Below are 12,417 nucleotides of genomic sequence, written 5' to 3' on the forward strand. Positions count from 1 at the left end.
GGAGCCCCCGCCAGCGCCTCCCCGGCTCCCGAGGCCCGAGGCCCTGCGCAGCAGCCAGCGGGGGCACGGAGCCTCTCCGTCCCGAGCACCCCAGCACCCCCGCACCCCCAGCCCCGGCGCGGGCCCCCCTGCTCGGGCGCCTGGCCCCAACGAGCCCGCGCTGTCTCGCTCGTTCCCACGGCGGGGGGTTTATTTTCCTTTCTCGCCCCGTCGAACAGGAAGCGAAGCGAGGCGGTGCGCGCCGGCCTAGCGGGTGCGGGGCGCGCGCGGCAGCACCAGCAGCGGGATCTGCTCCAGCCGCTCGGGCCGCGCCCCCCGCCGCCGCCACGCCGCCAGCCTCCGCAGCAGCCCCTGCAGGCGCCGGGGCGCCCACCCGCCGCGCTCGGGGGCCTTCCTGCGGCGCCCTCCGCGGCCCGCGCCGCGCGCCCACAGCCGCCGCCAGCACCAGCAGCCCGCGCCGCCCCCGCCGCCGCCTCCGCCTCCGCCTCCGCCGCCGCCGCCCCGGGGCCTCCGCGCCTCCGCCATGCCCGCGCTGCCCGCACGCTCCTCCGGGCCGAGGGCTCCTCGGTGCGCGCCCGGGTCGCCCGGGAAACGCGAACGCGGGCCCACAATGCCCCGCACGGGCCGCCGGGGGTTGGGGGGGAGGATGGGGGGGATGGGCCGCGTGACCCCTGCCTGGCCTCGACACCGACACCGAGGGCGGGATCCAGGCGTGCCCGGGGCTCGAACGGCCCCCTCGGCTCCCCCACTGGATCCCAACTTGGCTGCCGGGCCCAGGCCAGTGTTGCCTGCAGGCTTGTCGTTTCGGGGACGCTGGTTTCAGGGCTTCTCTGATTTTCCACAAAGGCGGGGAACCAGTGTCTCAGGAAAGATCCCCAAACCTGGTAGTCTTTCTCTCATCTCTTCCTTGGGCGGGGGATGGGGTGGGTGGGAGGGGGGGTGACGGTTGATTTTTTTTTTTTCAATATTTTTTTCTGATTGCAAACCTAAGATTCTTTGTGGAAAAATCGAAAAGCACCAATACAGCAAAGAAACCATCTTTTTCCTGCCTCCTTATGCAATTTTTTGCACAAGTCAACTTCTCGAATTCAAGTGAGGAGACATCAAAATAACAATAGCTAGCTCCTCTTGTGCTTGTTATGTACTAAGCACTCCACTCAACAGTCTGTATATTCTTTCTCCTTTTCTTCTAAAGGATTTGTTTTTGTTTGTTTTTTATTTATTTTTATTTATTTTTTAATTTTTTTTATTGGAGTTCAATTTGCCAACATATAGCATAACACCCAGTGTTCATCCGTCAAGTGTCCCCCTCAGTGCCGGTCACCCAGTCACCCCAAACCCACCCCCAACCCCCAACCCCCACTTCCCCTTCCACTACCCCTTGTTCATTTCCCAAAGTTAGGAGTCTCTCATGTTTTGTCACCCTCACTGATATTTTCACTCATTTTCTCTCCTTTCCCCTTTATTCCCTTTCACTAATTTTTATATTCCCCAAATGAATGAGACCATATAATGTTTGTCCTTCTCCGATTGACTTACTTCACTCAGCATAATACCCTCCAGTTCCAACCACATCGAAGCAAATGGTGGGTATTTGTCGTTTCTAATGGCTGAGTGATATTCCAGGATTTGTTTTTTGTTTTTGGTTGTTGGTTTGGGTTTTGGGGGGTTGGGGGTCTGCTCTTTTTGTCATCGTTGTTCAGTTTTTTGGTAGCCCACTAAGAAATGAACAAGCTCTGGAATAAGTCTGCCTGAGTTCGAATTCAGGCTCCAACATTGACCAGCTTTAACTTTGGGCATGTTACTTAACCTCTCAGTGCCTCACCTTACCCATCTGTAAAACTGAGGTAATAGCAGTCCTACTTCTGAGAGGGGGTTGTGTGAATTAAATGAGGTAATATGTATATAAAGCATTTAGTATACACTGGGCATATAGTAAGTGCACACAAATAAATTATTATTATGCAATCCTAAGGACAACTCAAGTGGAGTGTTTCCCAAGTGAATGTTCCCATTGTGCTGAGAAAAGTAAAGCCTAAGAGGTAAAAATCATTGATCTGGGATAACATGGCTTATCAGTTAAGGAAAATGATTGAACCCCAGATTCTTTGAACCCCTGGATATGAAATGACCATACTGCTGTTGAGCGTTCAGCTGCTCACCTTAGTAGTACAGTGTCGTTCTTCTAGTACTCCCGTCGTCTAAAATGTCCAGAGCCAATAGGTTTGATGTTTGTGTAGATTCTGGGTACAGAAAACAGGAGGAAAAAACCCCCAGTTGTCCAGTCCTTATTTCTAACCACTTTTATAAATTCGCAGTCATCTGGGCAGAAGCCTTTTGGTCCTCATGGCATAAGCCATTCCCCTTCAAGAACCACTTGGTTGCTTTGCTCCTTCTCCAGTTGTCCGTGGGGGCCTCCTCCTCGTATTCCGGGCTGTGTGTGCTTCCTGCTTCCTGTGCCAGAAAGTCAAGCACAAGGTAAATCCTGGCAGACAGATTCCACTAAAGAAACCAGCCCCAGGGATCCCTGGGTGGCGCAGCGGTTTAGCGCCTGCCTTTGGCCCAGGGCGCGATCCTGGAGACCCGGGATCAAATCCCACGTCGGGCTCCCGGTGCATGGAGCCTGCTTCTCCCTCTGCCTGTGTCTCTGCCTCTCTGTCTCTCTCTCTCTCTCTCTGTGACTATCATAAATAAATAAAAATTAAAAAAAAAAAAAAAGAAACCAGCCCCAAATCAGACGGATCATTTACATGGACAGTGAAAGGAAGAGGAGTCAAAGATGCCAGCTCCCTGCAGACGCCCGAGCTCAGGGCAACCCTGCAACTACAGGGGCCTGGGGACTTCAACACCAGTGGTGGGACACTGTTGCTGAGGAGCTAATGCCCTGCCCCGGCTAGTTTCCAGGGAGCATCTCTGCCCTAAGTGGGGGGGAGGGCAGGGCAGACACCCCCCTACCACCCACCCCCCCACCTCACCATCATCAGAAGCTAGGAGGCCTTGTGGAAATGTCTTAAAACAGCCTCCTGGGCAGCTAAGAGGCAAGTGAGAAGTGCTCCGGCAGCTCCTCCCAAGCCTCCCCTGCCTCTCGTTCTGGGACTATTACTGAGTGTTGTCAAGACTCCGATTCGTGGGGCACCTGGTGGCTCATTCAGTTAAGCATCTGCTATCAGCTCAGGTCATGATCCTGGAGACTCGGGTTTGAGCCCGGGGCTCCCAGCTCAGAGAGGAGTCTGCTTCTCCCTCGTCCTCCCCCTCTTCCTCTCTCTCTCTCTTTCTCTCTCTCTGTCTCTCTCTCAAATAAATGAATAAAATCTGAAAAAGAGAGAGACGTAGATTCGGCTGTAACTCAAGCCTGGCTTATGTGGCCTATGAGGATGCATACAAGGTCCCCAGGGCACCATGACAGAGCCATCTGCCTGCACAAACCACGTGCTTCCCCAATCTTTTTCTGGCTGTTACGGACTAAATCATGTCCCCTGAAAAGTCATATGTTGAAGTCCTAACCCCTAGAACCTCAGAATGTGAAGATAGGACCCAAGGAGGTAATTAAGTTAAAATGAAGTCATGAGGGTGACCCTAGTCCAATATGATGGATGTTCCTATCAGAAGAATAGGACACCAACACAGAGGGACGGTCATGTGAAGACACAGGGCAAGGTGGCCAATCTACAAGCCAAGAAGAAAGGTCTCAGAAGAAACCAAATATGCCAACTCGTTGATCCTGGACTCGCAGACTGCAGAACTGAGAGAAAATAAATTTCTGATGTCTAAGCCCCACGGTGTCGCATTTTAGTACAGCAGTGCTAGCAAACGAAATCACTGGCTCGCTGGCTTTGCCTCCTGTTCTATTTTCCCTTAAACCCCTCCATTCTCACAACACCAGGAGGCACTTCCTTGGCTCTGCAGTGCTCAGGCTCCGCCATGCAAAGGTTCCCTGTGTGGACGCTCTCTGTTCAACCCTGACCAGGCCTGTGAGTCCTCAGGGAAGGTCTGGGCAGCCTCAGACATAGCCTCGGGCCTGGCTTGGAGATTGGAGTTTTCGGACACCTGTCACCAGCTGCTTGGGCTGATGCTAGGTGACTCCAGGTCTAGGGTTGCCAGATAAAATACAGGTCACCCAGTTGAATCTGAATTCCGGGTAAAGCAACAATTTTTTATTATAAGTATATCCCAAATATTGCATTGGTATACTAATACTATAAATCATTTAACTGGTCATTTGTATTTTAATTTGGTCCCCACCAGGGTCCTGGGGAGAGTCCAAGGGCCCACTTCATAAAGACACCCTGGGGGCAGATCTCCTCCAGGTCCCTCAGGAGATCTTCAAAACTGGCCAGAGGCTGGAGCACTCTCCATGTTCTCCAACCCCAAGCAGGAGCAGCTTATCATGCCAGCTTGTCCCAACCCAAGTACCCAGAATAGAAAGACAGACCTGGAGTCCCCAAAGTTAAGAAGAGCACATTATTGGGCACCTAGGTAGCTCAGTGGTCGAGCGTCTGCCTTTGGCTCAGGGCATGATCCTGGGATCGAGTCCCACATCGGGCTCCCTGCAGGGAGCCTGCTTCTCCCTCTACCTGTGTTTCTGCCTCTCTCTGTGTCTCATGAATAAATGAATAAAATCTTTTTTTAAAAAAACTCACATTTTAAAATAATGGGGTGTGGGAACTCCCTTTCTTCCCCCAGGATTTTAAGGATGTGATAGAAGATTTGGTACCCCCAAATCCAGAAAAAAAGGGATAGCATAATTAAGAGCATAAGGTTTGGGGTCATACAGACTTGACAAAACTAGCTAAATGGCCCTGAATATGTTACAGACCTGTCTCTCTGCCTCATGTTCAGGTCCCATGAGAGCATAGGAGTACTATTCCTACCTGTTGTAGGAATGGTTGTCACAGTGACAAGCAACGGGACAGGCATGTAGGGCCTTAGACAGTGCCCATCACAAAGCCAGTGCTCAATAAACAGTAGCACTCCTGCCCTGAAATCTTCTCTGTTTTGGCCAGTTTGCATCTCCTGCCCCAAACACTCCCCAGCACAAATGGTTCTCCTAACACGAGTCCCAGCAGGGCCTTTGTTTCTGAAGCCCCAGAGTTAATGACAAGCTCTGTGAACTCAAACTCCTGGAAACGTTCCCAGGAAAATTTGGGATGCAGAGATGCAAGATAGGAGAAAACAGATGGCTTTGGTTTTTCTGAGGTATGGACAAGTGAAAGGTCAGGTAGCTCTGTAGGAGCGAGCACAGTGCCAAGAGGCCCCAGCCCATGAGACATCTTCCTCATGATCTACCGCCAGGCCCCCACCTCACACACCTGCTGACCATGCAGCCAGGAACAGGGGGAGCAGCACCAGCCAAGCCCTAGGGTGGGAAGATTAAGGTAGTGGCCCTCAGTTCCATCAAGGCTAAGCCAGTGACATCATCCCTATATATGAAAGGTGACACGTTAGTAAGCAGACACATGAAGTGGGAGAATGAGATCACCGGGGGCAGCACCTGCCATTACCCGGATAACTAGGCCAGAGGAGGAATATGGATGTTTTTTAAAGATTTTATTTATTTGAGAGAGAGAAAGAATACACAATGGGGGAGGAGAGAGATAGGGAGCCCGACTCGGGGCTCCATCCCAGGATCCTGGGGTCATGACCTGAGCTGAAGGCAGTTGCTTAACTGGCTGAGCCACCAGGCGTCCCTGGAGAGTAGAATTTGGACAAAACAGAACAGATTTTGCCTCTATTCTTTATGGATATGGCCCTCGTTCTAGTATATGGGCTTGACAAGATGACCATTTTGAAATCGTTCTTTATCATAAGAACCAGATGTTTTCCCCAGATATTTTGAGATAAAATTTGATGGAATAAATGCATCCCTAGGAAAAGCCTGGTTCCCATAAAAGGAAAGCAAATTCTGTATCCAAGGACATCGGATAATTACACCCTTGAATGTTTGTGTGCTATTATAGTGACTACAAGGGAACTAGATTCTCTCCCCTTTACTGTGTGTGGGTGGATCTTATCCTCAGTATGTCAAGGCTACTGAAATGTTAGAGCAACCTTCAAGTCAGACAGGGCCTCCCCTTAGAAGACCCCCAAAACCATGGCCTGTGGAAATCCAAAGCATCCCCCTCCTCCAAGATTTCTGCAAATTCTTTTTCTCCAGTTTCTCTCTCTGTATCTGTACCCCTTTCTCTGCCTTTCACAGAACCCCTTATCACTTGAAGCATGAAACATTCTGAAATTCGTAAATTTTCATGGAAATCTCAGAATGGGAGATGGACAAAGGGCTCACAGTGTAAAAATACAAATGACTTCCTAAGAACCGTATCATGCTGCTCAGGGCATCCACCTCTGAGGAATCTCAGTGGACTTCCCTGACTCAACCCGACCTTCTTACTCTTCCTGGTTCTTCTCAACCAGGCTACTCTCTTCTACTCCATTCTACGTCTCTTTTCTTCTCCTTCAAAGAAGAAGAAAAAAAAAAAAAACAAAATTTTTTGTCCTGTTCATGGCAAAGGACTTTTCTACTGTCTGCCCTGTTCATGGCAAAGGACTTTTCTACTAATATATTGACTCCTGGTGACAACTAACTTCAGAATCTAATCTACCTCAATCAGCTTGATATTTTCCTTAAAAATAGGTATTTCCACCTGAAAAGTATATTTCTTTTTTTTTTTAAGTAGACTCCATGCCCAGCATGGAGCCCAATGTAGGGTTTGAACTCACAACCCTGAGATCAAGACCTGAGCCAAAATCAAGAGTCAAACACTTAGCCAACTGGGCCACCCAGGCACCCCATGAAGTACATTTCTATTATTATAATGTAAACATTTGCAACTTCCCTGTGGAATCAGAGATGGTGGGTAGGTAAGTGAGGAAGGAGGAGGAATACTACTGAATCAGCATCATCACTATCACCATTATCACCATCATTATCATCATCAATATCATCACCACCACCATCACCATCACTGCCATCATCATCATCACCATCGTCATCGCTACCATTCAGCGGCTCTGACCATTACATGGCATAACATGCATGATGTCATTTCAGCAGCACAACAGCCCCTGAGGCAGATAGAAACAGCATTCCATGTCACAGATAAGGACGCCAAAATGTAAACTGCTGTTGAAGGCACTACAGTTAAGCAGAGACAATAAGCCAAGGCAGGAAAACCTGCAAATCTAACTCCTGACTTATGAATTGATTAGGAATTTGAGCTGCCCTCCCAGATGGAAAACCAGGAACTACCAGGACAGGATGGAGGGCTGCTGGAAGATTTGAGCCAGAGAAAAACGTATGACTTCTGTGAGAGGAGAAGCTTTTACATTGTTCTTGGAGAAGGCCAAGATACAGTTAGATGTTGCCTTGTGTCAAGAAATAGAAGGCCCTGGCCTCATGGACATAGGGAGCTGGGAGAAAGAGCCCAAAACAAAGCTGAACAGGTTTCTGAGACTAGAATACAGTTGTCTTAAACCAGGGTGTGCAAAGGAACCAGCTCTGTTTGCTTGTTATTCACAATAGCTATTGCGGGGTCAGTGACCTACAGTCTGTAAACATAATTTTGTATACTTTGAGTTCTTTCTGTGGCTTATTAATTTCAGTGTTTTGGCTGTCTTTCTAATGTTCCTTTAGATGATGCCAATCTATTTTCTATAACGAAGATAAAGGTGGGATTTTTTTTAATAGTTATTAGGACAGGGTTTTAGATGGGAATGATGAACAACATATATCCAGGCAAGGCAATGACCAAGGGATTCCAGAGAGAATTTCTACAGGAAAGGTTAAATTCAGAGAGAAGAGATCTGGGACACTGACACAGCCACATTCCTCTACCCTCTGCCCTGAGGTCTCCACTCAAAACTTTGAGGCTGAAGCAACCAAACACAATGAATGGAACTTGTAAGGTTACAATTTAAATAAATCAACTGTAAGAGGGGAGATTTGAATATGGACTTTGTAGTCTATATGAGTCTATATGTGCTAAAGAATTCTTGTTAATGTTATCAGGTGTTATAGTGACATAATTTTCCAATAAAAATGTTTTATTCTGAATACTGAAGAATTTAAGTTCGAAACTGGGGGTTACTTTAAAATATCCAGGAAGGGACACCTGGATGGCTCAACAGTTGAGCTTCTGCCTTTGGCTCAGGGCATGATCCTGGGGCCCTGGGATCGAGTCCCACATCAAGCTCCCCATGGGGAGCCTGCTTCTCCCTCTGCCTATGTCCCTCCTCTCTCTCTGTATCTCTCATGAATAAATAAACAAAATCTTTAAAAATAAATAAATGAAACAAAATATCCAGGAAGGAAGGAAGGAAGGAAGGAAGGAAGGAAGGAAGGAATAAATACATAAATAAATAAATAAATAAATAAATAAATAAATAAATAAATAAATAAATAGCTAGCTAGCCCAGGAAGAAAAGAGGGAGGTAGATGAAGAAAGTCTGGCAAAATTATTTGGACATTTTCAAAGAAAAACCTCCGGAAAGGCTAGCGTAAAGAGAGTTTGTGGCTGTGGTCTCTGGAGCAGTGTGATGGGGGAAATAGACAACTTGAAACCACCGACCTCAACCATGAGCCCTTTCCAGGAGCAGGGGAGATTTGCCTGGGAAACCGACCTAGATTATCACCTAGTTTGAAAGGTGGAAATCCCCAAGGGCCAGAGGAAACCCTAAGAGGCGAAATCTCAGAGGAGGGGGGTGTACCCCATGTCTTCACCACAGAAGGGCCACGGGCAGTGGAGGCCATGCCAGCCTATCAGTAACCCAGGGGATGACGTTCTCACTCTACTTAGCCTTTCTAGGTCACAAAATCAAAAACGATTGCCATAAAGTCAAGTTACTTTCTCTTTGTGTCTCAGTTTCTTAGGGGGAAAATACATGAACTAACAAGATGGGGACAACCAAGCTTTCTCCCTGCCCAGGACAGAGGCTCGGAGAGAGAGCTGTGATTACGACGCAGCAAACTGGACACTAATTATAAGCCACACAACTCCCTAGGTGCTGTTCCTTTGTCCTTGGTGCCAAAGCCTCTGCTGCCAATGTCAAGTGGAGAATTGCAAGTTCACTGGCATGCAGCTTTCAGAAGCCCCTCAGCAGCTGGGCAGAAAAGTCCAGGGGATGCCAAGGACAGGCTGAGCCCTAGGGGCTAGCATAAGCAACGCATCCTGGTCTCGACTGTTGGAAGAATGGGCCTAGGGATGCATTTATTTTGGCACAATTTTATTTAAGAAAGCCCCAACCATGTGTTCAGGCAACAGATGTCCAGGCGAGGCCCGGGGAGATGGAGAGGAGTGCTTGCCCCTCTGACTCTTCCTCATTTGAGACTTGCCCCAGCTTCCAGACCTCGTGTAAAATGACCCTGCTCCTCCTCTGCCACAAGCTATGACCCAAACTCCATCACTCAAATTGTCTCTCCCCAGAACTGAAATCCAGATGGTTTCTGGTTAGATATATATGGGTGCAGGACCTGAAAGTCATGTCGATTCCAGGGTGAGGGCACCATCAGACCCAGCTTTAAATATATACAAATGTGGAGGTATCTATCCCTTCGATGTATTCAAAGCCCTTTCCAGGGCCCCTGGGTGGCTCAGTTGGTTAAGCATCTGCCTTCGGCTCAGGCCGTAATCTCAGAGTCCTGGGATCGAGCCCCACATGAGGCTCCACATTCAGCAGGGAGTCTGCTTCTCCCTCTCCCTCTGCCCTTCCCCCCATACTCTCTCCTCTCTGTCTCTGCCTCAAAATAAATAAATAAAATCTTAAAAAAAAACAAAACTTTCCAGCAAGAAATACTCATTCTGTTGGCTATGACAAAGATTTTTCAACAGACATGTGTAGCAAATTTCTCAAGGTCATAGAGTAATTCACTAGAAAATCAAATAGGAATTTAGATTTCTCAAATCCAAAGTTAGCTTCTATGAATGAGAACTGCTCCCTCCCTTGGAATGACATATATACACCACTTCAATTACCCAGATAATGTGAATTAAAAGGTCTGGCAGCACAAAGTTCTCAGCAGCATTGGAACCTGAAAATCTGGGGGACAAGGGGTGTATCTAAGCACCCAGCATCCCGCAGAAAATTGCCAGCCCCTGAAATCACTGAACCCAGTACACCTTCCAAATTATGTGTATTTTAGGTGATCAATGTAATCTTCAGCTCTATTTTTAGCTCTCCCATCCTACAAAAGCAATTGTAAGAACAGAGAAAATCTCTATGGCAGAGTGTATTACGTGTGAACTGCTCATCCGGTGTCTCTGAGGCAGAAACACTACAATTTCTCGGGTCGCGCTGTTTTATTTTTGGAATGTAACACAAATAGATTCCTAAATTCTTCATAGTGGAATACTTAACACTTTGAATGTGGAACATTCCACAAGGTCTGTAAATGACATCATGAACCCTAGTCTTTTCAGGCATGAGGTTGGTGGGAAGTTTGAAAAAATCAGGACTGGGTTTCCTTGACATCCAGAGGTAGACAGCGTGGCCAGAACGGCGTCCTCAATGAGTATCAGCGCTGATGGCTTTGAGGTCTAGAAGGAAATCACAAATTCCTGTTTCCAGGCGACGTGACAGGATCCATCTCACAAGCAGACACAATCCCGATGTCCCCTTAAAGTCAGCAAGACCCGGGCTGAATTTCTTTATCCCCTTCTACTCCAGCGTCACCTACACAGAACTGATAGAGATGGCCCGTGACAGAGGTCAGCCACCTGCAGGGCAAGATGCAGGGACTCTGATCACCAGGGTCCACAGAGAACTCCATCTTGGTCAGAGGGTAGGAGGGGGCATCGCTGCACCCCAGGATCCAGCATCAGACCCCTGCCCTGAGGAAGCACCAGGGAAACCCGTTGGGAACAGAGTTCATTTTCTTTTTTTTTTTTTTTTTAAACATTTTATTTATTTATTCATGAGAAACACAGGAAGAGAGAGAGAGGCAGAGAAGCAGGCTCCATGCAGGGAGCTGGATGCGGGACTCGATCCCAGGACTCCAGGATCACGCCCTGGGCCGAAGGCAGGCACTAAACCACTGAGCCAGGGATCCCCAGAGTTCATTTTCGAGTCCTGGCTCTGCCTCCTCCCAGCACACACACACACACACACACACACACACACTCACACTCAGGCTCACGCTCCTTGCCAGACTCACCGCTTTGTTGATGCTGTGTCCACCCCCTGAACTTTGAATGTCACCAGTCAAACCAAATCCTGCCCATCCTATAAGATCCTTCCCAAAGTTGGGTGCCACTGGCCGAGCCCATCTTTCAGCCCTGGCTCATGAATGTTCACACACAGCTTGGCATTGAATTATTTCCTGAGTGCATCATGTACATTGTCTTTCTAACCGAGCTCTAAATGCCTTGAGGATAGGCAAGCCTATTTTGTACATGCTCCTGTACCCTCTCTGGGCCCAGACTAATGTAGAGCATATAGAAGATTCATGTCCTTTGGTCCAAAAATGATAAGGACACGGGGAAATTTTTATTTTATTAGATCTCTTTGGGGAAGGAAGGGATGTGTTTGGTAGAAATACTTGGACAAAGTCCTTGAGGCTGAGAGTGAGGCATCCCAAGACATTCTCAAACAGAAGAGGGTTGTTAAATTGCTACTCGTAAGATCAGGAGAGTCATTTATGGAGCTTCTGAGAAAGAGGGGAAAGCAAAAAGACAGGGGAAATGAGGCAGATATACGGTCCGCTGTATCACAGTGAGCCACTTCTACTCCCAAACCTTCAGCAAAATTATATTAAAATTCACAAAAGAGCTGATATGCATTGATTGCTAATGAAAACCAGAGAAGGGACCAGGTTTTATACCAGGGGCAGCGTGGGACTTTAAGACATTATATGGGTGCAGGAGTCAGACAGACAGGGAGGCCTTTGCTGGCACTCGGGTCATATTCCCATAAACGACTGACCAGTGTGGATGATTATCACGGAAATCCTGGTGATGGCACACTGGCCCCAGAGATATTTTCCCCTCCTCCTCCACTCTGCTACTGTCTATTTAAGGAAAAATTAGAGTGAAGGCCAATACGGCCCTGGATGTAGGATGATCCCAAGTCTCTATTTGATAAGACTCACTTGGACTGTGTTGCTGTGAGTTGGGTTTGATGTTGAAATCACCTCAAGATTGGGTCAACCATCCATTCAGTGAGCACATTTCCTTAGCTTGGATGCTGGGGACTGCGCCAGGTTCTTGGCTCTGTGTATTCAGAGTGTAGGTAGAATTTTGCACTTACTGCTTCCATGATTTAGAAGTGTCCTCATTTACAGACACGCCCTCTCAGCTAGATGGAAAACAGGATGTACAGTGCATTTGATCCACACTGTAATCCAAGAAAAAATACAATGGGAAAAATAAGCATTTTGTTTATAAGATATGACTGATGATAGATAAGTACTTTACATACTTAAAGTTT

General features: G+C 47.8%; 2 long non-coding RNA genes across 3 annotated transcripts in view; one reads left to right on the forward strand and one right to left on the reverse strand.

Moving 5' to 3' along the window:
* The first annotated feature begins 669 nt into the window (after nt 1-669).
* On the forward strand, nt 670-9,637 carry LOC119872543. Its single transcript, XR_005362240.1, has 3 exons — nt 670-884; nt 2,319-2,478; nt 8,859-9,637. It is a non-coding gene; the product is annotated as an uncharacterized LOC119872543 (long non-coding RNA).
* Nucleotides 1,587-12,417, reverse strand: part of LOC111096704 — a 54,932-nt gene continuing 44,101 nt past the window's right edge. For both annotated transcript variants that reach the window (XR_005362237.1, XR_005362238.1), the window contains exon 8: nt 1,587-2,454. This is a non-coding gene — a long non-coding RNA (uncharacterized LOC111096704). The remainder of the gene's footprint in view (nt 2,455-12,417) is intronic.

Source organism: Canis lupus, chromosome 7 (assembly GCF_011100685.1).
Source record: "Canis lupus familiaris isolate Mischka breed German Shepherd chromosome 7, alternate assembly UU_Cfam_GSD_1.0, whole genome shotgun sequence".
NCBI classification, from domain to species: domain Eukaryota; kingdom Metazoa; phylum Chordata; class Mammalia; order Carnivora; family Canidae; genus Canis; species Canis lupus.